Source organism: Notamacropus eugenii, chromosome 1, assembly GCF_028372415.1.
Source record: "Notamacropus eugenii isolate mMacEug1 chromosome 1, mMacEug1.pri_v2, whole genome shotgun sequence".
Taxonomy (NCBI): Eukaryota; Metazoa; Chordata; class Mammalia; order Diprotodontia; family Macropodidae; genus Notamacropus; species Notamacropus eugenii.
In genome coordinates this window covers 121,312,990-121,336,322 of record NC_092872.1, presented here as the reverse complement: position 1 = coordinate 121,336,322, position 23,333 = coordinate 121,312,990, and the positions used below count along the sequence as shown (strand labels likewise).

General features: G+C 38.3%; 1 pseudogene; it reads right to left on the bottom strand.

Annotated features, from left to right (window-relative positions):
- LOC140507037 (deleted in azoospermia-like pseudogene) overlaps window positions 1-22,881 on the bottom strand; it is a 57,020-nt pseudogene extending 34,139 nt beyond the window's left edge.
- Between the last annotated feature and the right edge of the window lie 452 nt (window positions 22,882-23,333).

Here is a 23,333-nt window from a genome sequence, read left to right as displayed (position 1 = left end):
TACAAGCCGGGGAGGCACAGCAAGGCTCAGGCTCGTGAGGTTTTCCGTGAGAAGGCTCTGACAGAAAGGGGAAGGCTTGGGAATGACTTTGCCTCCTGCAGTGATAATGTTTATTGACTTCTTAGTCACTACAACAGATTTAGCTGTCTGCTTCTGGCATTTGGCTTTCTGATGTCTAAATAAATGTTTTCCTTATACCTTCAACATGGAGAGTCTTTTATACTTTGAGACTGAGAATTATGCCTGCATATTCACAATCACTTTCAGTGCTATGAATATTGCCTTGGTGACACAATATTTTAGAAATTAATGTCTTTACACTGATTGCAAAAATTCTTTCCCAATATTCTGCTTCCCTCTCAAGCTTGGTTGCTTTAGTTTTGTTTGTGAAAAAATTTTCAATTTAATATAGTCAAAATTATCCACTTTTAATTTCATAATGTCCTCTATTTCTTGTTTGATCATAAATACTTCCATTCTCCATATATCCAGGAGGTAAACTATCCCTTTCTTCTCCTTATCATATGTGAGCTGAGAGCTCTGGAAGTAGCTGTTGCAGCTATCACTGCTTTTCTTGCTGCTACTGCTATTGATTTAGTCACTCTCAAGGTCTATTTTTGGTTTGCTGGAGCTGGTGCTCTGCTTGGGCTGCAGCTGGACTTTGTTCCTCTCTCACCCAGGTTTGACAGGCAGCTGGACTTTGTTCCTCTCTCACCCAGGTTTGACAGACCTTTTCTACTGATCTTCTAAGTTTTTTTTGGCATTTGTGGGTTGAGAATTCTGGAAACCTCCACAGTTTCCAGTGGTTCAGACCACTGACGCCATTTCTGGGTTTGTTGAGGCCCAGACAGTAGTCAGCATGGACTGTGCCAAATTGTGCTCTTCTCTCAGCATACTACAACAGACCATTTCTGTCATCTTGACATGTTTTTTTAAGCTAGAAATTTCTTTTCACTGTGTTTTTGTGGATTCTTCTGCTCTAGTATTTGTTCAGATTCATTTTTTACAGGTATTTGGGGGGATTTGGAGAGTGCTCAGGTGAATCCCTGCACTTACCCTGCCTTCTTGACTCTGCCCATCCTCTAATTCTCCTTTTTTAGGTGTTTATTTCATTAGTGATTTAGTGATTTTTTTGCCTTTTTTAACAATCTGATAAGTTTCTTTTCATAATTTTCTCCCCTCAATTTCCTTTCTTTGCCCAATTATTCACCTACTAGTATTACCTCTTTTACTCTTGTAGAAATCTTTGTGGATCTTGTGTGTAATTTGCTTCCTTTTCTTTGAGGCATTACTTGTAGCAGTCTTCATGCTCTCTTTTGTTTTTTAAAGTTTGTCTTGAAGGGGGCGGAGCCAAGATGGCAGAGTAGAAAGACACACATATGCAGGGTCTCCCCACACAGCACATAAAATACCTGTAGAGAGGAACTATCAACAAATTTTGGAGCAGCACAGGGTGACCTGAAATGCCCAAGGGAAACGTCTGTTGAATCAGACCCGGAGCAGAGCCCTGCCCAGTCTTGGCAGTGCAGTGAGGCTTGCGAACAGCCCTTGGGGTGGAATCTCCAGTCTGGGAATCCCCAGTTCCAGCAACAGTAGGTTCACAGATCCCCCAACCCACAGGCGTCACTGAGCAGTGACGGAGTTTTTTCAACTGGCCAGAAAGGGAGAAGGGTCTTCCATAGTTCTGGCCTTAGGCAGCCACTGCAGAGACCACATTGGCAGGTGCAGCATCTGCTTCCACTGTTGGAGCGTAAAAACCCCTGGAGGCATTGAAGAGCTCAGTCTTGCCTCAGCCCTGTGTGGAGGCCCTGCCTCAGCTGGTCTTTGTCTCACACTGAATGGAGGCCCTGCCCATCCAGTTTATCTGAAAATCAGCCCTCAGTGTTGACTTGGTGGAACTGGAGGCCAGGTGGCTGTGGAGAGGAATCTCTGCTAAGATTCTGGGTACAAAAGTCCCTCTCTGCGTCCAGACCAGTACACACTTGATTGTGCCACCTGGGAGGAACTGAGATCTCACAGATTCCCAGAGTATACCCTACTCTTGACAAAGGACCCCAAAATCCAGTAGCTGGTTGTAATGAATGTCAAAAAAAAGGAAAAAAAAATAAGACTATAGAAAGCTACTTTCATCATCTCCCATCCTTTTGGATGAGGAAGAACAATGCTTACCATCACGGAAAGACATCAAAGTCAAGGCTTCTGTATCCCAAACATACAAAATAATTATTCAATGGGCTCAGGCCATGGAAGAGCTCAAAAAGGATTTTAAAAATCAAGTAAGAGAGGTGGAGGAAAAACTAGGAACAGAAATGAGAGAGGTGCAAGAAAAGCATGAAAAGTAGGTCAACATCTTGCTAAAGGAGACCCCAAAAAATGCTCAAGAAAATAGCACCTTTAAAAATAGGCTAACTCAAAAGACAAAAGAGGTTCTTAAAGCCAATGAGGAGAAGAATGCTTTAAAAAGCAGAATTAGCCAAATGGAAAAAGAGGTTCAAAAGCTCACTGAAGAAAAGAGTTCTTTCAAAATTAGAATGGAAGAGATGGAGGCTAATGACTTTATGAGAAACCAAGAAATCACGAGAGAAAACCACAAGAATGAAAAAATGGAAGATAATGTGAACTATCTCATTGGAAAAACAATTGACCTGGAAAATAGATCCAGGACAGACAATTTAAAAATTATGGGACTACCTGAAAGTCATGATAAAAAAAAGAGCCTAAACATCATCTTTTGTGAAATTATCAAGGAAAACTGCCCTGATATTGTAGAACCAGGGGGCAAAACACATATTTAAAGAATCCACTGATCACCTCCTGAAAGAGATCCAAACAGAGAAACTTCAAGGAACATTGTGGCCAAACTCCAGAGTTCCCTGGTCAAGAAGAAAATACTGCAAACAGCTAGAAGGAAACAATTCAAGTACTGTGGAAATACAATCAGGATAACACAAGATCTAGCAGCTTCTACATTAAAGGATCAAATGGCGTGGAATATGATATTCCAGAAGTCAAAACTAGGACTAAAACCAAGAATTGTCTACCAGCAAAACTGAGTATAATACTTCAGGCGAAAAATAGTCTTTGAATGAAATAGAGGACTTTCAAGCATTCTTGATTAAAAGACCAGAGAAAATTTCAAAAGAAAAGTTTCAAAATTTCAAAAGAAAATTTGACTTTCAAACTCAACCATGAAGAGAAGCACGAAAAAGTAAACAGCAAAGAAAAGTCATAAGAGACTTACTAAAGTTGAACTTTTTACATTCCTACAGGCAAAGACAATATTTGTAAGTCTTGAAACTTTTTTCACTATCTGGGTAGTTGGTGGGATTACACACACACACACAAACACACACACACACACACACAGAAAGAGAGACAGAGAGCACAGGGTGAATTGAATAGGATGGAATCATATCTTAAAATAATGAAATTAAGCAGCGAGAGAGAAATATACTGGGAGGAGAAGGGAGAAATGGAATGGGGCAAATTATCTCTCACAAAAGAGGCAAGCAAAAGACTTTTCAGTGGAGAGAAAAAGCGGGGAAGTGAGAGAAAAAAACATGAAGCTTACTCTCATCACATTCGACTATAGGAATGAATAAAATGCACACTCATTTTGGTATGAAAACCTATCTTACAATACAAGAAAGTGAGGGAGAAGGGGATAAGCGGGAGGGATAATGGAAGGGAGGGCGAGAGGGAGCACTCTTGGGGAGGGATAGGATCAAAAAAGAGAATAGAGGAAATGGGGGGGCAAGATAGGATGGAGGGAAATATAGTCAGTCTTTCACAACACAACTATTATGTAAGTCATTTGCAAAATCACACAGATATTGCCTATATTGTATTGCTTGCCTTCCCAAAGGGAATGGGTGGGGAGGGAAGGATGAAGAGAAGCTGGAATTCAAAGTTTTAGGAACCACTGTTCAGTATTGTTCTTGCAACTAGCAAATAAGAAATACAGGTAATGGAGTACAGAAATTTGTCTTGCCCTTCAGGACAAAAGAGAAGATGGGGATAAGGGAAGGGACAGTTGTCAGAAGGGAGGACAGATTAGTGATAGGGGCAATTAGAATGCTTGGCGTTTTGTGGTGGGGGGAGGGGAGAAATGGGGAGAAAATTTGGAACTCAAAATTTTGTGGAAATGAATGTTGAAAACTTAAATAAATAAATGAATAAATAAATAAATAAATGAAAGGGAAAAAAAAGTTTGTCTTGGTCTTCCCTTCCCCTTCATCTCTCTCCCTCCTTCTGGCTCTTCACACAAATGTGTTAATACCAATAATCCTTTGCAATAGAAAATGCATCAAGTTATCAAAAGAAGAACCAGAAATTATCAACAAGCTTATGAAATCCTTGTTTAAATCACCACTAATAAGGGACATGCACCTCAAAAAACTCCGGTTTCACCAAATGTGAAATTGACAAAAAAGATACATATAAAATTGTAAAATTAGAATTTTTGAAGTTGTGGTAAGACTAGCATTGTCAGTGTAGATACGAATTGGCTTAGCATTCTGGAAAATAATTTAGAATTATACTAAGAGAGTTAAAGTGTCCATACTCTTTAATTCAGAGACCTCATTGATGTAAGTTTACAGATGTTGAAACCAAACAGCTGAGTGTACCTCACCTCTGTTGAATCAAGTGTCTTATCAAATTTTAAGCTTCCTTTCCCCATAATCAGTCAATCAACAATCAAGCTCCTAATATATGTTCCAGAAACTGTACTAGTTCCTGGGAATACAAAGGGAAAAATGAAGTAGTGATTTCACTATGAAGGTTAAATAATCAGGGAAGCACGTATATAGAATGAATGTACACATGAAGAGAATGAATACAAGAAAATTTGGGAAGGCAGTTTGTGATAAGCTGACTTCTTCAGGAAAGGCATCTTTTAGGCTTAGGCTTTTTAATAAGGTCTTAATAGAAACCAAAAATTCCAAGGAAGGAGAACATTGCAGGCATGAGAAATAGTACAAAGACACAGTGATGGGAGGAGCATTCATTTGTGTGATAAACAGCATGAAGGGCACCATGTCTATAAAATTCAAAGAGGAGAGTAATGTGTATAATTATACAATAATATAATAATTTACAATATTATGATGTGTAACATACAGAAATATATTGTGGCACCAGCTTGTGAAAGTCTTTAAAAAACACGTAGTTTTTTATATCTGATCCTAGAATCAGTATGGATCCACTAGTGTATAAATGGTAGAGAAACATCATTAGATTTATCTTACATAGAGTGTGATTTGAGAGAAAGAGACAGATGTGAGAGATGTTGTGGGGGTTGAAATAAGTGCAACTTGTTGATGAATGTAAATGAGGAGTAAGGCAGGACAGAAATGAATATCTAAAAGAATGATATGTGTAGAGGGCCGAGCTCTGGACCGTGGCCCCCTGGTGAGCCAGGAGACGCCCGGGGGTGAGAACCCGCCTTCGGGTGCTGGGAACGTCCCTTACAGAGCTGGCTCTGCCTCCAGAGCGGAACATGGGAGGAGCTATGGCGGGGTATATATAGGGGGGAACATGGGAAGGTGGTGAAGTGAAAGTGATGTAAGAATAAAGTGCAGTAAGCAGCCTCCTCGGGTGAACTGTTTGGTCATTCCCCTCCCCCACAGGAGGGGCTGGAACCGTTGGAAGACAGGTAAAAGCAGTTGGTTTCCAGGAGAGGTAAGCTTCTAGGCGACGGCTCAGGGCAGGCCCTGAGCAGATATGGTCTTTAACAGTCATATGGAACAATGGGAAAGGGAGTTGATTTCACAGGAAAGATAATGAATTCCTTCCTATAGATCACAATCATATACACTAGTGCATCCTATGTCCCACTAAAAAACAAGGGGAAAGGATAATTTATTCAATTACCTTTTTTTAGAACAAAGAGTCAACTAATGGGTGCCAGCCACAACAAAGTCATCTTTGCAGCACGTTTTGGGTACACTGAGGAAAGAAGATTTTCCATTTAACACCTAAGCAGTGTGCCTAGCTTACAATTACGCCATATCTTCCCTAGGAGTTGATCCCTGGTACAGAAGAAGCAAGAACCTGCACAGCAGCGGTAGAGGGCAGGTGAATCAAAAGGTCAGACTGTGTTGTAAATGAGCTTCCATTTGACTGTGGTGGTGGTGGAAATATAATAATTTCCTACCTCACCACTGATTGAACCAGTATTCTCTTTGGCCATTAGCTTATGGCATTTATAATGTAAGCAGACTCCCAATTCAGAGGCTGGAAAGGGAAAAATCATATTCTGTATCTTCCATGAGTTTTTTCAGGAACAAAAATACAATTTTGCCATGAAATCAACTCAGGATATAAGAGCAGTCAAACTGCATTTGGCTTATTCTTTGTAATCAAGGTTTATGGATTAGAGAAATATTGCAAAGATCAATGTTCCAGATGTTAAGAGAGATAAGCTATTATTTGGGCATAAAATTGATAAGAAAAAAATAGCATCGCAGAGGGAGAAAGAACAACAGAAACAAAGGGAGAAAGAATGAGAGAAAAGAAAAGAGTATTGGCAATACAGAAGTTAATAAGACAGGTAAGTAAAAAGAAATTGGCTTGATGGGAATAAGCTGCTTGGAAATTTGCCAAAATGAAGTTACAGATTTCAACTCAGAATAATAATAGTATATATAGAATCCACTCTTGCTTTCTTCATAAACATGAAATATGGGGCAAATTACTGTTTAGAAACCAGAAATTACTATACGTTGTACACATCAATTCAAAAGAAAACAGGTCCAAGTCCAGAATGATGGAATCAAAGGGTATCTGCAGCTTCAGGCTGCAAAGAGTTTGTTAGAATCATGACATTTCAGACTGTACACTACAGTAATTTTTATTTCCTTCAGTTCAACACACATACAAACACAAACATACACACACACAAACATACACACACACACACACACATCCTCCTGACCTTTATGTCTAATAGACTCCTGTCTTTTATTAGACTATATGTTTATCATGGTTCTGAATTTCAGTAAGACATTTTCTAATTGCCCTAGGCCCAGGCAAAAAATGGAATGTTGTTTGTTAATTACCTTATTCTTTAAATAGCAATCTTGTGAATCACTAGAAAGAATGAATATCAAATTCAAATTTAAAAAGCACAGAAAAGTTTATTATTTTTGATGGAGCAGACATATGAATATTTATCAGAAAGGCAATTTGCACTTGAAAATCTATGTCAGTTTTTTCACCTAAGAGGAGCAAGACAGCCAAGTTATAGAGTAGAGGTAGGGACTCCCCCAAACCCCTCCCAAAACCTTTAAAAATGATTTTTAACAAGTTGAAGAGCAGCAGAACACATGAAAATTTTAAAACCAATTTCCAACCCTATACAACTTGGAAGATCAGTAGGAAAGGTTGGTCACATATGGATGAGAGTGGAGCACAGTCCAGTGAAGGTTATGTCAGCACAGCCACAACCCTTGACAACCAGGAGCTGGCCTTGGGAATGACAGAATCAGCAGTGGGAGAAACTGCTTCCAAAGATATTAGCATAAAGACAGATGGGGGGGGGGGGTAAAACAACTGCTCAGCAGGAGAATACAGAGGTATTTCTGCTAGCATTGGGACACAACTCTGCTGCTTTGTCCATGTTTCAATGTGGGTCATATTCCTGGGTGGCAGTCCTAGGGCAACAAGGAGCACTAGCACACCAGAGCTTGTGCGCTGTAGAAAAGCAGGGATACTTGCCACGGTTCCAGGGAAGAAAAAGAGTCTTTGTAGGTTGCTCACAGAAAAGAGTACAGGCCAGGAGAACAGTAAACAACTCTTCCTACATCATACTACCTTGGAAGAACTGAAAACCCAAAGTTTCTTAGAAATATTTGTGAAAACATTTGCACAAACCCCTTGAAGAATGAACAGTTTACTTTCTACTCTGGATGAAGAGCCCTACCTTACTGAGGAATGAAAAATTGAAGTAATAGGTTTGGAAAATGAGCAAACAGAAAAAAAGCCCTCTGAGCATAGAAAGTTACTATGGTGACAAGGAAGACAAAAACACACACTCAGAAGACAAAAAAGTGAAAGGTCCTACTATAAAAACTTCCAAGAAAAAATATGAATTGGTTTTAGGCCTTGAAAGAGCACAAAAAGAATACTGAAAATCAAGAGAAGTAGAAGAAAAATGGCAAGGAAGTTACTAAAAAAATAACAACATGGTAATGGAGGCACACAAATAATGAGATAAATAACACCTTAAACATCAGAGCAGGATAAATGGTAGAAGTGAATTAAAAAGTCAGTGAAGAGAAGAATGCATTAAGAAGGAGAACTGGCCAAGTGGAAAGGGAGGTAGAGATTCCAGTGAAGAAATTAATTGCTTGGTGGAGTGACAGTAACTACTCACCTAAGCTATTAGAGAAAGTCCTTCAGGTAACTCTAAAAAGAGAATCTGACCAAATTTTGGAGATGCAGAATTCAAATGGAGACAGACTGTGACAGATTCACAGAGCAGGACAGACTGGAAGATCGACAGAAAGGATTTCTTCCACGAGGGTGAACCCACAGCACACAGTGCAGTACATCCCACAGCAGCATGGTGGAGCAGGAAACCCCCAGGGTGACCTCAAGCAGCAGCAGCACAGCACGAAGGCAGAGTGGCAGCCCAGGGCAGGAGACCATAAAAGTCGAGTAAATGACAGGTGCTCAGCCCCAGGTATCAGCTGCAGCCACTCCCCAGCCTTTCAGGCTGCAGATTAAATGTCAGTAATTCACCTACTTGATCTTCTGGGAGACAAAATGGCAGAGTGGTCAGTAAATACTCTCTCCCCTCCCCTCATTGACTTCGAAAGAACCATGAAATATTTCCTCAGAAAAATCCTGGATCACTGGGAACAGCTGAAGGAGCAAACAGTCTCATAGTAGCTGAGGCTTGGAAAATAGCTAAGGAGGATTCCTCTTACTGTAGTGGAGGCTAACCGGAAAAAGAGAAGACCCAGAGGGGTTGGAAACTGACACTAGGACACAGGCATGGACAGCTCTAGGAGAGGAGCCCCAGGAGGAGTGAGAACTCACACTAGAACCCAGGTGTGACCTGAGCCTGCCTTTGCTCTAGCTGAGCTGAGGGGATTCCCCCTTGACCAGACCACCCCTCTATTTAACAAGCTAGCCCAAGGGCAAAGCTAGGAAATACAAAACAAGAGGAAAAACAAAGGTACCTGCCCTTAGCTTTCCCACACCAGCAGCTCAACAACATATTCTCCAACTTCTAACAGAAAGAACCAGAGGCTGCAGCACACAAAGCCTCACCATCATGAGCAGTTCTTAGGGGAGATTTTACATCTTTGAATGTCTACATGAATGAAATAGAGAAAGAGGAGATCAATGACTTGGGCATGCAGGTGAAAAAGCTAGAAAAAGAAAAAATTGAAAATACCCAAGTAAATACCCAATTAGAAACAGAAAAAAACAAAGGAGAGATAAATAAAATTGAAATTCCGAAAACTATTGAACTAATAAATAAAACTAATAGTCAGTTATATGAAAAAACTAGTAAAATTGATAAACCTTTGGTCAAATTGATTTTAAAAAAGGAAGGAAGAAAACCAAATTACCAATATCAAAAATGAAAGGGGTAAACTCACCTTCAATGAGGAAGAAATTAAAGTAATAAAAATTACTTTGCCCAACTTTATGCCCAAAAATTTGACAATCTAAATGAGATAGACGAGTATGTTAAAAAATATAAATTGCCCAGATTAACAGAAGAGGAAGTTAAATACTTAAACAACCCCATCTCAGAAAAAGAAATTAAACAAGCCATCAATGAAGTCCCTAGGATAAAATCTCCAGGAAAGATGGATTTACAAGTGAATCCTATGAAATATTTAAAGAACAGTAAATTTGAATATTACATAGAGTATTTAGCAAAATTGGGGGAAAAGAAGTACTCCCAAATTCTTTCTATGATACAAATATGGTTTTGATACCTAAATCAGGAAGTGACAAAACAGAGAAAGAAAATTATAGACCAATTTATCTAATGAATATAGGTGCAAAAATTTTAAATAAGATTTTAGCAAAAAGAACACAGCAACTAATTACGAGAATTATGCATTATGATCAGGGAGGATTCATACCAAGAATGCAGGGCTGTTTCAATACTAGGAAAACTATTAGCATTATCCACCACATCAACAACAAAAGTAACAGAAAACACATGATTATCTCAGTAGATGCAGAAAATTTTTTTGACAAAATACAACATAAATTCTTATTAAAAACATTAGAGAGCATAGTAATAAAGGGAATATTGCACAAAATAGTAAGCAGTATGTACTCAAAACTATCAGCAAGCATTATATGCAATGGAGATAACTTAGCTGAATTTCCAGTAAGATCAGAGGTGAAACAAGGATGTCCATTATCACCACTATTATTCAAAATGGTAGTAGAAATGTTAGCTGCAGCCAATAGACAAGATAAAGAAATTGAAGGAATTAGAATAGGCAAATAAGAATCTAAGTTGTCACTCTTTGCAGAAAATATGATGATATAACCAGAAAATCCCAGAGATTCAAGCAAAAAACTACTTGAAATGATGAAAAACATTTAGCAAACTTGTAGGTTACAAAATAAACCCACACAAATCTACTGCATTTCAATATATTAGTAACAAAGCCCAATAGCAAGAAATAGAAAGAGAAATCCCATTTAAGCTAGACACTGCAAAACATTTGGGAGGTTACCGGCCAAAATAAACCCAGGGACTATATGAACACAATTACAAGACACTTTTCGCACAAATAAAATCAGATCTAAATAAGTGGAAAAACATCAGTTGCTCATGGGTAGGCTGAGCCAATATAATAGAATTGACAATTCTACATAAATTATTTTATTTATTTAGTGGCATACCAATTAAACTATCACATAATTATTTTCTAGAGCTGGGAAAAATAGTATCAAAATTTATCTGGAAGAAGAAAAGATCCAGAATATCAAGGGGACTAGTGAATATAAATGCTAGGGAAGTTGGCCTAGCACAAACAGGTATCAAATTGTATTATAAAGCAGCAATTATCAAAACCACTTGCTGCTGGCTAAGAAGTAGAAGGGGGAGGCAGAGCCAAGATGGTGGAGTAGAAAGACACACCCACGCTAGCTCCCACAGCGCATAAAATATCTGTAAAGAAGAATTCTCAACAAATTCTGGAGCAGCAAAAGCCACAGAACAATGGAGCAGACGAGATTTCTGTTCCACACAGCCCTGAAAACCTCTGGCAAAAGGTCTGTCGCACCGGGACCCAGAGCCAAGCCCAGCCCTGCCTTGGCCACACGACTCCTCTTAGCGGATCCAAGCAGGCTTCAGGGACGGAATCTCCAGTGGCCGCGCAGGTCCCTCCACCCACAGGTCCCAAAGGTTGGTTAGAGGGTCTTCTCAGCTTGCCAAGAGGGGAGTGGGGTCCCCCCATAACTCAGGCCCCCTCGGGAGGCAGCAGCAGAGGCGGGAGCAGAAAAGGGCTCCCCAAGCAGGCAGGAGCTGGAATCCATTGTTGAAGGTCTCTGCAAAAACCCCCTGAGGGAACTGAGCCAGTGAGGCGTCCCAGCCCTGACCTGAGCAGCTGAACTTGATCTCACACTGAATAGCAGCCCTGCCCCCGCCAAAAGCCCTGAGGCTGGGAAGCAGCATTTGAATCTCAGACCCCAAGCACTGGCTGGGAGGATCTGGAGGCAAAATGGGTGTGAAGAGAATATTCAGAAGTCAAGTCACTGGCTGGGAAAATGCCCAGAAAAGGGAAAAGAAATAAGACTATAGAAGGTTACTTTGTTGGTGAACAGGTATTTCCCCCCCTTCCTTTATGATGAAGAAGAACAATGCTTACCATCAGGGAAAGACAAAGCAGTCAAGGTTTCTGTATCCCAGCCCACCCAATGGGCTCAGGCCATGGAAGAGCTCAAAAAGGATTTTGAAAATCAAGTTAGAGAGGTGGAGGAAAAACTGAGAAGAGATATGAGAGAGATGAAAGAAAAGCATGAAAAGCAGGTCCACACCCTGCTCAAGGAGACCCAAAAAAATGCTGAGGAAAATAACACCTTGAAAAATAGGCTAACTCAACTGGTAAAATAGGTTCAAAAAGCCAATGAGGAGAAGAATGCTTTCAAAAGCAGAATTAGCTAAATGGAAAAAGAGGTTCAAAAGCTCACTGAAGAAAAGAGTTCTTTAAAAATTAGAATGGAACAGATGGAGGCTAATGACTTTATGAGAAACCAAAAAATCACAAAACAAAACCACAAGAATGAAAAAATGGAAGATAATGTGAAATATCTCATGGGAAACACAAGGGACCTGGAAAATAGATCCAGGAGAGACAACTTAAAAATTATGGGCCTACCTGAAAGCCATGATCAAAAAAAGAGCGTAGACATCATCTTTCATGAAATTATCGAGGAAAACTGCCCTGAGATTCTAGAACCAGAGGGCAAATTAAGTATTCATGGAATCCACCAACCACAGCCTGAAAGAGATCCAAAAAGAGAAACTTCTAGGAACATTGTGGACAAATTCCAGAGTTCCCAGGTAAAGGAGAAAATATTGCAAGCAGCTAGAAGGAAACAATTCAAGTATTGTGGAAATACAATCAGGATAACACAAGATCTAGCAGCTTCTACATTAAGGGATCGAAGGGCATAGAATAGGATATTCCAGAAGTCAAAGGTACTAGGACTAAAACCAGGAATCACCTACCCAGCAAAACTGAGTATAATTCTTCAGGGGAAAAATTGGTCTTTCAATGAAATAGAGGACTTTCAAGCATTCTTGATGAAAAGACCAGAGCTGAAAAGAAAATTTGACTTTCAAACACAAGAATGAAGAGAAGCATGAAAAGGTAAACAGCAAAGAGAAGTCATAAGGGACTTACTAAAGTTGAACTGTTTACATTCCTACATGGAAAGACAATATTTGTAATTCTTGAAGCTTTTCAGTATCTGCGTACTGGGTGGGATTACACACGCACGCACACGCACACACACATAGATACAGAGTGTACAGAGTGAAATGAAGAGGATGGGATCATATCTTAAATGAAATCAAGCAGTGAGAGAGAAATATATTGGGAGGAGAAAGGGAGAAATGGAATGGGGCAAATTTTCTCTCATAAAAGAGGCAACAAAAGACTTATTAGTGGAGGGATAAAGAGGGGAGGTGAGAGAAAAACATGAAGTTTACTCTCATCACATTCCACTAAAGGAAGGAATAAAATGCACACTCATTTTGGTATAAAAACCTACCTTACAATACAGGAAGGTGGGGGTAAGGGGATAAGCAGAGTGGGGGGGATGAGGGAAGGGAGGGCATAGGGAGTAGGAAACCATTTGAAGTCAACACTCATGGGGAGGGACAGGATCAAAAGAGAGAATAGAAGTAATGGGGGACAGGATAGGATGGAGGGAAATATAGTTAGTCTTATACAACACGACTATTATGGAAGTCATTTGCAAAACTACACAGATATGACCTCTTATTGAATTATTTGCCTTCCAAAGGGAGGGAGGGGTGAAGAGAAGTTGGAACTCAAAGATTTAGGAGCAACTGTCGAGTACTGTTCTTGCTAACAAGAAATACAGGTAAAGGGGTATAGAAAGTTATTTGGCCCTACAGGACAAAAGAGAAGATGGAGACAAGGGCAGAGAGGGATGATATAAGAGAGGGCAGATTGGTGATAGCGGTAATTAGAATGCTCGGTGTTTTGGGGTGGGGGAGGGGACAAAAGGGGAGAAAATTTGGAACCCAAAATTTTGTGATAATGAATGTTAAAAGTTAAATAAAAAATAAATTAAAAAAATTGAAGAGTAGGAAAGTATAATAGCCTTGGTACTTAAGACAAAGTAGACAATGAATATAGCAAACTACTCTTTGACAAACCCAAGGAACCCAACTTCTGGGATAAAAACTCACTGTTTGAATAAAACTGGATAACAGTGTGGTGGAAACTAGGCATAGACCAATTCCTGACACTGTACACAAGAATAAAATCCAAATGGATACACGATCTAGGTATAACGATTGATACTATGGACAAATTGGTGGAACAAGAACTACTGTAGTTATCAGATATATGGAGAAGGGAAGAATTTTTGACTGAAGAATAGATGGAAACATTATGAAGTGCAAGATGAATAATTTTGATTACATGAGACCAAAAAGGTTTTGTACAATCAAACCCAATGCAACCAAAATTCAGAGGGATGTAGTATATTGGGAAAGCATTTTTATAGCTAATCTCGGGGATAAAGGCCTCATTTCTAAAATATAAAGAGCACTGAGTCAAATGTACAAGAATAGAAGTCATTCCCCAATTGATAAATGGTCAAACGATAAGAACAGGCAATTTTCAGAGTAAGAAATTAAAGATTTCTATAGTCGTATGAAAAAATACTCTACATCACTTTTGATTAGAGAGATACAAATCAAAACAGCTCTGAGATACCACATCACACCTATCAGATTGGCAAACATTACAGAAGAAGAAGATGATAAATGTTGGAGAAGATGTGGGAGAATTGGAACACTAATACATTGTTGATGGAATTGTGAGCTGATCCAGCCATTCTGAAGAGCAGTTTGAGACTATGCTTAAAGGGCTTCAAAAATGTGCATACTCTTTGACCCAGCAATATCACTTCTAGGACTATATCCTCAAGACATCATAAAAATGGGAAAGGGTCCCACATGTCCAAAAATGTTCATAGCAGCACACTTTTGTGTGTCCAAAAACCGGAAATCAATTAGATACCCATTAATTGGGGAATGGCTGAAAAACTGGGGTATATGAATGCAATGGAATACAATTGTGCTATAAGAAATGATGAACAGGAAGACGTTAGGGAGGACTGGCAAGATTTTATTTTCCGATGCTGAGCGAAAGAAGCAGAACCAGGAGAACTTTGTGCACAGTAACGATTACAGTGTGCAAGAGTTTTTTTTTCTAACAGACCTAGATCTTCATAGAAATGCAAGGACTTAAAAAAATTCCCAGTGGTCTTCTAAGGCAAAATGGCTTCCACATCCAGAGAAAGATCTATGGACTTCAATTGCAGAATGCAGTGATCATTTTTTTGTTTGTGTGTATTGCATTTTGGTTTGTTAGATGATTCCTCCCATTCATTTCAATTCTTCTACATAGCATGTCTATAGTAAAAATGTACTTAATAGGAATTTTTGTGTAGAACCTATACAAAATTGTATATGGTCTTAGGGAGGCAGGGAGGTGGTAGGGGGGCGGAAGGGAAAAATAATCATCTAAGTTATATGGTAGTGATTGTAGAACACTGAAAAGAAATGAAATTAATTAAAAAAGAAATTAATTGCTTAAGAATTAGAACAGAACAAATGGAAGTTAATGACTTTGTGAGAACTAAAGAAATAATAAAACCAAAAGAATAAAAACATAGAAGACAATGTGAATTATCTAATTGGAGGGGGCAGAGCCAAATGGCAGAATGAGAGCACAGACTCACCTTGGATCTACCACAATTTTCTTCAGATACCTCTAAAAAAGCATCTGAACAAATTTTTGAGTGAAAGAATCCCTAGGAGACCGAATGTGGAATATTTCCAGCCCAGAAAGGCCCAGAGGATCTGTTACACAGGACTGGGAAAGTGCAAAGCACACACCAGTACAAGTGCAGACTCTGACATAGTCCACTATGAGCAGGAACCACTAGGGCAGATTGAAACAAAAACAGAGTGTGGTTTCTCAAACATAGCAGTCCAGTACGGGAGCCCAGCAAACTGAGTGAGAGAGAACCCCAGGAACCATGATAACAGCAGGAGCCACTCTTGAAAATATCAAACCACAGATTAAATGCTTAGAAATCACCTATTCGAACTTCTTGGAGCAAAGATGCCAGAGTAAGTTCTCTCACCCTTCCCTTGATGACCTTGAAAAACCCAGAGAATGCTGGCCCAAGAAAAATTCTGGAACAGTGGCATCAGCCAAAGAAGTAAGTACTCTCTCAGCTTGAGAGGCCAAGGAAAACATCAAGGAGAGACCCTCTTGCTGTGGCTGAAGGGGACCAGTTCAGGATGGGAGGTGTCTCAGACAGCCCTACTTCAGTGAACCAGGAGGAGATTCTGACCCCCAGGCAGGTGGATTCTGTAAGCGCCAACACAAGGACCACAGTCATGCCTTAAAAAAGTCAGGTAAATTGGGAGACACCAGTGTAGACAAGGTTAACTAGCTCCTGAGCCTGCCTATGCTCTAGCTTAGGGGAGGAGAAGACCTCCTGCAGGCAGACGACTCCTTCCCCACACCTCATGCAGTGAACTTCAGGGTAACCCAGGGGAAACTCAAAAAGACTTCACCTGATCTGTGCCTTGGCACACACCAGCCTGTGCAACACCAGGTAAGCTGCTTCTAACTGAAAGAACCAGAGGCAGCGACACATGAAGTCTCAAGTTCTCAGAGAAAGAAACCTGAGACAGAGCTCCCTGTGTCCCAGAAGCAGAGATACACTTTAAAAGCCAGTAATAAAGACAATCACCATGAGCAAGAAGCAAAAGAGTAAAGCGAAGACCATATGATCTTATTATGGAGACAGAGAAGACCGAAATACAAATACAGAAGAGGATAGCATTGACATTGTACTCACATCTGAAACCTCAAAAGGGAATATGAACTTGTCTCAAGCCCAAAGAGCACACTTGGAAGAGCTCAAGAGGAACTTTAAAAGACAAATTATAGAGGTAAAATAAAAATTGACCAATAATTTTAGATACACAGTTGGAAAAATGAAAAACGAATTCTCTGAAGAGCACAGCTCCTTAGAAGGTAGAATTGGACAAAATGAAAATAAGGTACAAAAGTTAACTGAGGAAAAAATATGAAAAATTAGAATTGGGCCAGTAGAAGCTAATGACTCTAAGAGTCATCAAGAATCACTCAAATAAAATATAAAGAATGAAAAAATAGAAGAAAAGATAAAATAGCTCAACAGAAAAACAACTGAGCAGGAAAATAGGTTCAGGAGAGAAAATTTAAGAATTATTGGTCTATTAGAAAGCCGTGATGATAAAAGGAGCCTGGATAATATCTTTCAAGAAATCATAAACTAAAACTCCCCTGAGGTCCTAGATCCAGAGGACAAAATAGTTAATAAATGAATCCATAGATCACCTCCTGACAGAGATCTCAAATTTAAAATACCAAGGAATATTGTTGGCAAATTCAAGAACTGTCAAGTTAAGGAAAAAATACTGCATGCAATCAGAGAGAAACAATTCAAATATCAAGGAACTACTGTCAGGATCACACAGGACCTTACAGCTTATACATTAAAAAAAACAGAGGCATTGAAATATGATCTTCTGTAAGGTACTCAGAGTACAACCAAGGATCAATTATCAATCAAAATTGAGCATAATATTTCAGGTAAGGAGATGGATATTGTTTGAAATAAGGGATTCCCAGACCTTCCTAATGAGAAGACCAGAATTCCATAGAAAATTAAATCTTCAAATAAAAGGGAGGCATAAAAAGGTAAATCAGAACATAAAAACACATTGCTTAATATGGGCAAAATGTTTACATCACTATATGGCAGGATGATTCTTTTCAGATCGTGATGCAATAAAAATTATATGTAATAAAGGGCCATGGAAACATAGACCAAAAATTAATTGGAAACTAAATGCTGTAATCCTAAAGAAGGTTCAGCAACAAATCATAGAAACAATCAATAACTGCATTCAAGAGAATGACAATGATGAGGCAACCTACATAAACTTATCAGATACTGCCAAAGCAGTTCTTAGAGGAAGTTTTATATCATTCAATGCCTACATGAATAAAATAGAGAAAGAAGAGATCAATGAAATGGGCTTGCAACTGAAAACGCTAGAAAAAATCAAACTGAAAATTCCCAAGTAAATACCAAATTAGAGATACTGAAAACCAAAGGAGAAGCTAATAAAACTGAAATTAAGAAAACTATTGAATTAATCGACAGAACTAAGTTGGTTTTATGAAAAATGAAATAAAATTGATAAACCTTTTACAATTTGACAGAAAAAAGAAGAAACCCAAATGACCAGCATCAAAAATGAAAAGGGTGAACTCACCTCCAATAAAAAGGAAATTAAAAGAATAATTAGAAATTGTTTAGCTCAAATGTATGCTCATAAATTTGACAATCTAAAAGAAATAGATGAATATTTAAAATACATACGTAAATTACCCAGATTAACAGAGGAAGCAAAATACTTAAATAACCCTACTTCAGTAAAAGAAATTTAACAAGTCATCAATGAATTCCCTAGGAAAAAATCTCCAGGGTCTGATGGATTTGCAAGATTTTATTGGATACTAGAAGAATATTTAGTGCCAGTACTCTATGGAGTATTTGGGAAAATAGGTGAAAAAGAAATCCTATCAAATTCTTTTTTTATAGTACAACTATAGTACTTATATCTAAACTGAGAAAAGTCAAAGCAAAGAAAGAAAATTATAGACCAATTACCCTAATGGATATAGATGCAAAAATTTTAAATAAAATATTAGCAAATAGATTACAACAATTTATCGTGAAGATAATACAATATGCCCAGACAGGATTTACTTCAGGAATGTAGAGTTGGTTCAATATTAGGAAATCTATCAGCATAATTGATCATATCAACAGTAAATCTAGCAGAAATCATATGATTATCTCAACAGAAGCTGAAAAGGCTTCTGACAAAATACAATAACTATTCCAAGTAAAGCTACTAGAGAATGAATGGAGTGCTGCAGCTGCTCCTGAAGATCTAGGTTTATAGACAGCAGGGGAATAGTGTGGCTGATCCAGGTCTCAGTGTTGAGTGGTGGTCCTGGGTTGAATAGGAGCACTGGTATGGTGGAACTGGTGGTGGCTCTGGAGAGGGAATCCTACTCAGTGTTCCAGGGGATAAAAAGCCTACTTTTTTTTGCTCACAGATCAGAGCTCAGGCCAGGAGAGGAGTAAACACCTCCCTTAACTATGTCACTTTGGAGGAACTGAAAACCTACAGGTCTCTAGAGATATCCGGGAGAACAGTTGCACAAAACCTTTGACGCCTGGAGTACTATATCATGCATTTGACCAAGGACTTAAAAGTCAAATAATGGATCAGAAAAATACCCCAAAAGGGGAAAAATAAGACTATAGAAGGTTACATTCTTGGTGAAAAGGTATTTTCTTCCATCCTTGTGGATGAGGAAGAGCAAAGCATACAGCTCAAGACTTCTACATTGAAGCTTCCAAAAAATATGCAGGGGTCTCAGGCCATGTAAGAACTCAAAAAGAATTCTGAAAAACAAGTAAGAGAGGTGGAGGAAAAATTGGGAACGGAAATTAGAGCAATGCAAGAGAATAATGAAAATGTATCAACAGCTGCTAAAGGAAAAGCCCCCAAAACGCTGAAGAAAATAACTTCTTAAAAATAGACTGTAAAATGTCAAAAGAGGTCCAAAAAGTCAATGAGGAGAAGAATGCCTTCAAAAGAAGAATTGGCCCAATGGAAAAGGAGGTCCCAAAGCTCACTGAAGAAAATTATTCTTTAAAAATTAAAATGGAGCAGGTGGAAGCTAATGACACCATGAGAATGGAGCAGATGGAAGCTAATGACATTATGAGAAATTGAGAAATTATAAAACATAACCAAAAGACGACAATATACAATACCTCACTGGAAAAACAACTGACCTAGAAAGTAAATACAGGAAAGAAAATTTAAAAATTAGTCATCTACCTGAAAACTGTGATAAAAAACTATAGCCGAGGCATCATCGTCCAAGAAATTATCAGAGAAAACTGCCCTGATATTCCAGAACCAGAGGGTAAAGTAGAAATAGAAAGAATTCACTGGTCACCTCCTAAAAGGGACCCCAAAAGGAAAACTCCTAGGAATATTGTAGTCAAATTCCAGAGGTCCAAGGTCAAGGAGAAAATATTGCAAACAACCGGAAAGGAACAATTCAAGCATTGTGGAAATACAATCAGGATAGAACAAGATCTAGCAGCTTCTACGCTAAGGGATCAAAGGGCTTGGAATATGATTTTCCAGAGGTCAATAGAGGGAGCATTAAAGCCAAGAATCATCTACCTAGCAAAAATGAGGATAATACGTATTTGAAAAATGGAAATTCAATGAAATAAAGGACTTCTAAGCATTCTTGTTCAAAAGATCAGAGTTTAATAGAAAATTTGAGTTTCAAATAAAAGAATCAAGAGAAACATGGAAAGGTAAATAGGAAAGAGAAGCCGTAAGAGACTTATTAACGTTGAATTGCTTACATTCCTACATGGAAAGATTATATTTGTAACTTATGAGGACTTTGTCCATACTAGAGTAATTAGAGAGACATTACACAGACACATACACACACACGTATTTCTGGGTCGGTATGGGTATGTATGAAAGTGTATATTACACATGAGTAGGTATGTATATATGCATGGATTTATGTGTGTGCATACACATATATGTGTGTGTATGTATGTGAGCATATATACATACAGACATATATATACATATGTGTGTGTGTGTGTGTGTGTGTTCAGAGGGCACAGGGCGAACTCAACATGAAGAAAAAATACCTAAAAAATAAAATCTACTTATTGAGTAGAATGTACCAGGAGTAAGAGAAAGGGAGAGGTAGAATGCAGCAAATTAACTCACATAAAAGTGGCAAGAAAGAGTTTTCACAATGGAGGGGACAATGGGGGAGATGAAAGGGAATAAATGAACCATATTCTCATGAGATTTGTCATAAGAAGGTAATAACACACACTCAATTGAGTATGGACACCTATTTTACCCTACTGGAAGGCAGGAGGGAAGGGAATAGAAGGAAGATAATAAAAGAGACAGCAAATTGGGGTAAAAGAATATCAGACTCAAACACTATTGTGGAAGCATAGGTCAAGGGAGTAAATGGAATTAATGGAGTACAGGAGAGCACAGAAGAAGAAGTGGTTAGTTTTTTGAAACATAAATATTATGGAAGTGTTTTGCATGGCTACATATGTATGACCTATATCAAATTGCTTTCTTTCTCAATGAGGGTGAGTGGGAAGGAAGGAAGGGAGAGAATTTGGAACTTAAAACTTCAATAATGAATGTTAAAAATTGTTTAACATACAACTGAGAAATAAGATGTACAAACAATGGAGTATAGAAATCGATTTTGTCCTATAGTAAAATAGAGGGGAGGGGGATGGAAGAAGGGGGCTAATAGAAGGGAGGACAGACTAGAGGAAATGACAAATGGGGTGCATGTTGTCTTGGGGTGGGGGTGGGGAAGGACAGGGAGAAAAGTTTGAATTCAAAATCTTGAGGAAGTAAATGTTGAAAACTGAAGAATAAATAAATTATATGTGTGTGTGTGTATATATATATATATATATATATATATATATATATATATATATATATATATATATATATTTAAAAACCTACTAGAGATCATAGGCATAAATTGAGTCTTCCCAAAATAATAAGTAGCATCTACCATAAACCATTAGCAAGTATTTTATACATAATGAATATAAGCTGGAAGTATTTCCATTAAAGCCTGGGGCAAAACAAGGATGTCCCTTTACACTCCTGATACTCAATATAGTACTGTTAAGGTTAGTTTTAGGGAAAGGAGAAGAAAAAAAATTGAAAGAATTTGAACAGGCAAAGAAGAAACAAAGCTATCACTCTCGTCAGATGATATGATGATATACTTCGAAAATCCTAGAGAATTAAAAAAAAACTACTTGAAATAATAAATAACTTTAGCAAAGTTGCAGGATATAAAATAAATCCACGTGAATAAATGCTTAGCGTTTGTATGTATTACTAACAAAGTCCAACAGTAAGATATAGAAAGAGAAAACCTATTTAAAATTTATATATATATATAAATATATAATTATGTAATTTATATAGTATATGTATGTATATATGTGTATGTATACCTGTAGATATGCTTATACATACGCATATACATATATATATGTATATATACCTATACATATATACATACACGCACATGCACACACACACACACACGCAAAACTAATCCAGGAACAACATGAACAAAATTACAAAAAATTTTCACACAAAAAGTCACGTATAAATAATTGGAAAAACATCAGTTGCTCATGGGGAAGCTGAGCTAATATAATAAAAATGATAATTCCACCTAGATGAATTTACTTATTCAATGCTTTACCAATCAAACTACCAAAAATATCTTATAGAGCTAGAAAAAAACCAAATTTTTATAGAGCCTGAAAAACAAAAAAAATTATCTAGAAGAACGAAAGAATGTCAACAGGATTAATGAAAATAAGTGCTAGAGAAAGTGAGCCTGCCATATGTATCGTCAAATCATGGCAGCGTACCTGAGGACTGCTGCAGTGAATAATTTTAAGGGTCTCATTTCATAGTATAAATGACTCTGTTTATCCCACCGTAAAATAAATATTGTTCAGTATAGTAAAGCATAACATTCATAGCAACATTCTTAAGGAAAACATATCATGTATCTCATAAGGTTCAGTATGTCATATGGAGCATAGCATATATCATTTTATCCTCAAAATCGGGGGTACCCAGGCTAGGATCTTCCCTAGCATGAAACATCCTAAAGGGGTAGCAGAAAATACTACGCCATCTACCCCTGGGTCAGTGCAAGAACAATCTCCTTATTCAATACACTGTGCCCAAGTAAAGTTCTCTCTCACCTTTACTCGAGGCTGACTTCCAAACCCCATGGTTCCTCCTCTGGGGAGGACTGACTGCTCCCTGTTCTTGCCTGCGTTCATATGGAGGCAGCTCCCTGCACTCTGCTCCTGTCTCAGCTCACGGGACTGTTCCACTCCAAACTCTTCCTGCATCTGCCCGACAGAAGGTTCCAGGGGCTCCAACCTGCAACTTCTGTTTCTTGGAAAACAAATTGTTACAAGGCTATAACGATATTTACACACATTTCCAGACCCATCATCTCAGTTCACTTTAATAACTCCTAGAAAGGACTGAGACTTAGTCTCCTGCTCATGGGTAGATCTCTCCTTTTCAGCTCAATTCACTCATAAAGACTAACAGACAGAGCTTCTGTAAGAGGGAATGCCAACATCATAAATATTCTTTCTGTTAGGCCTCCCCACAAGCAAGTTGCCCTGACCAACCCATGCTCATTTCTCTTCCTGTTAGCTCTCCTTCTCTCTCTGCTCTCTATTCTCTCTCCAAGTAATACTATATACATATATATGTATATACACACATACACACATATATACATATACACACATATGCATATGTGTATACATGTACACATTCCTATGTGCAT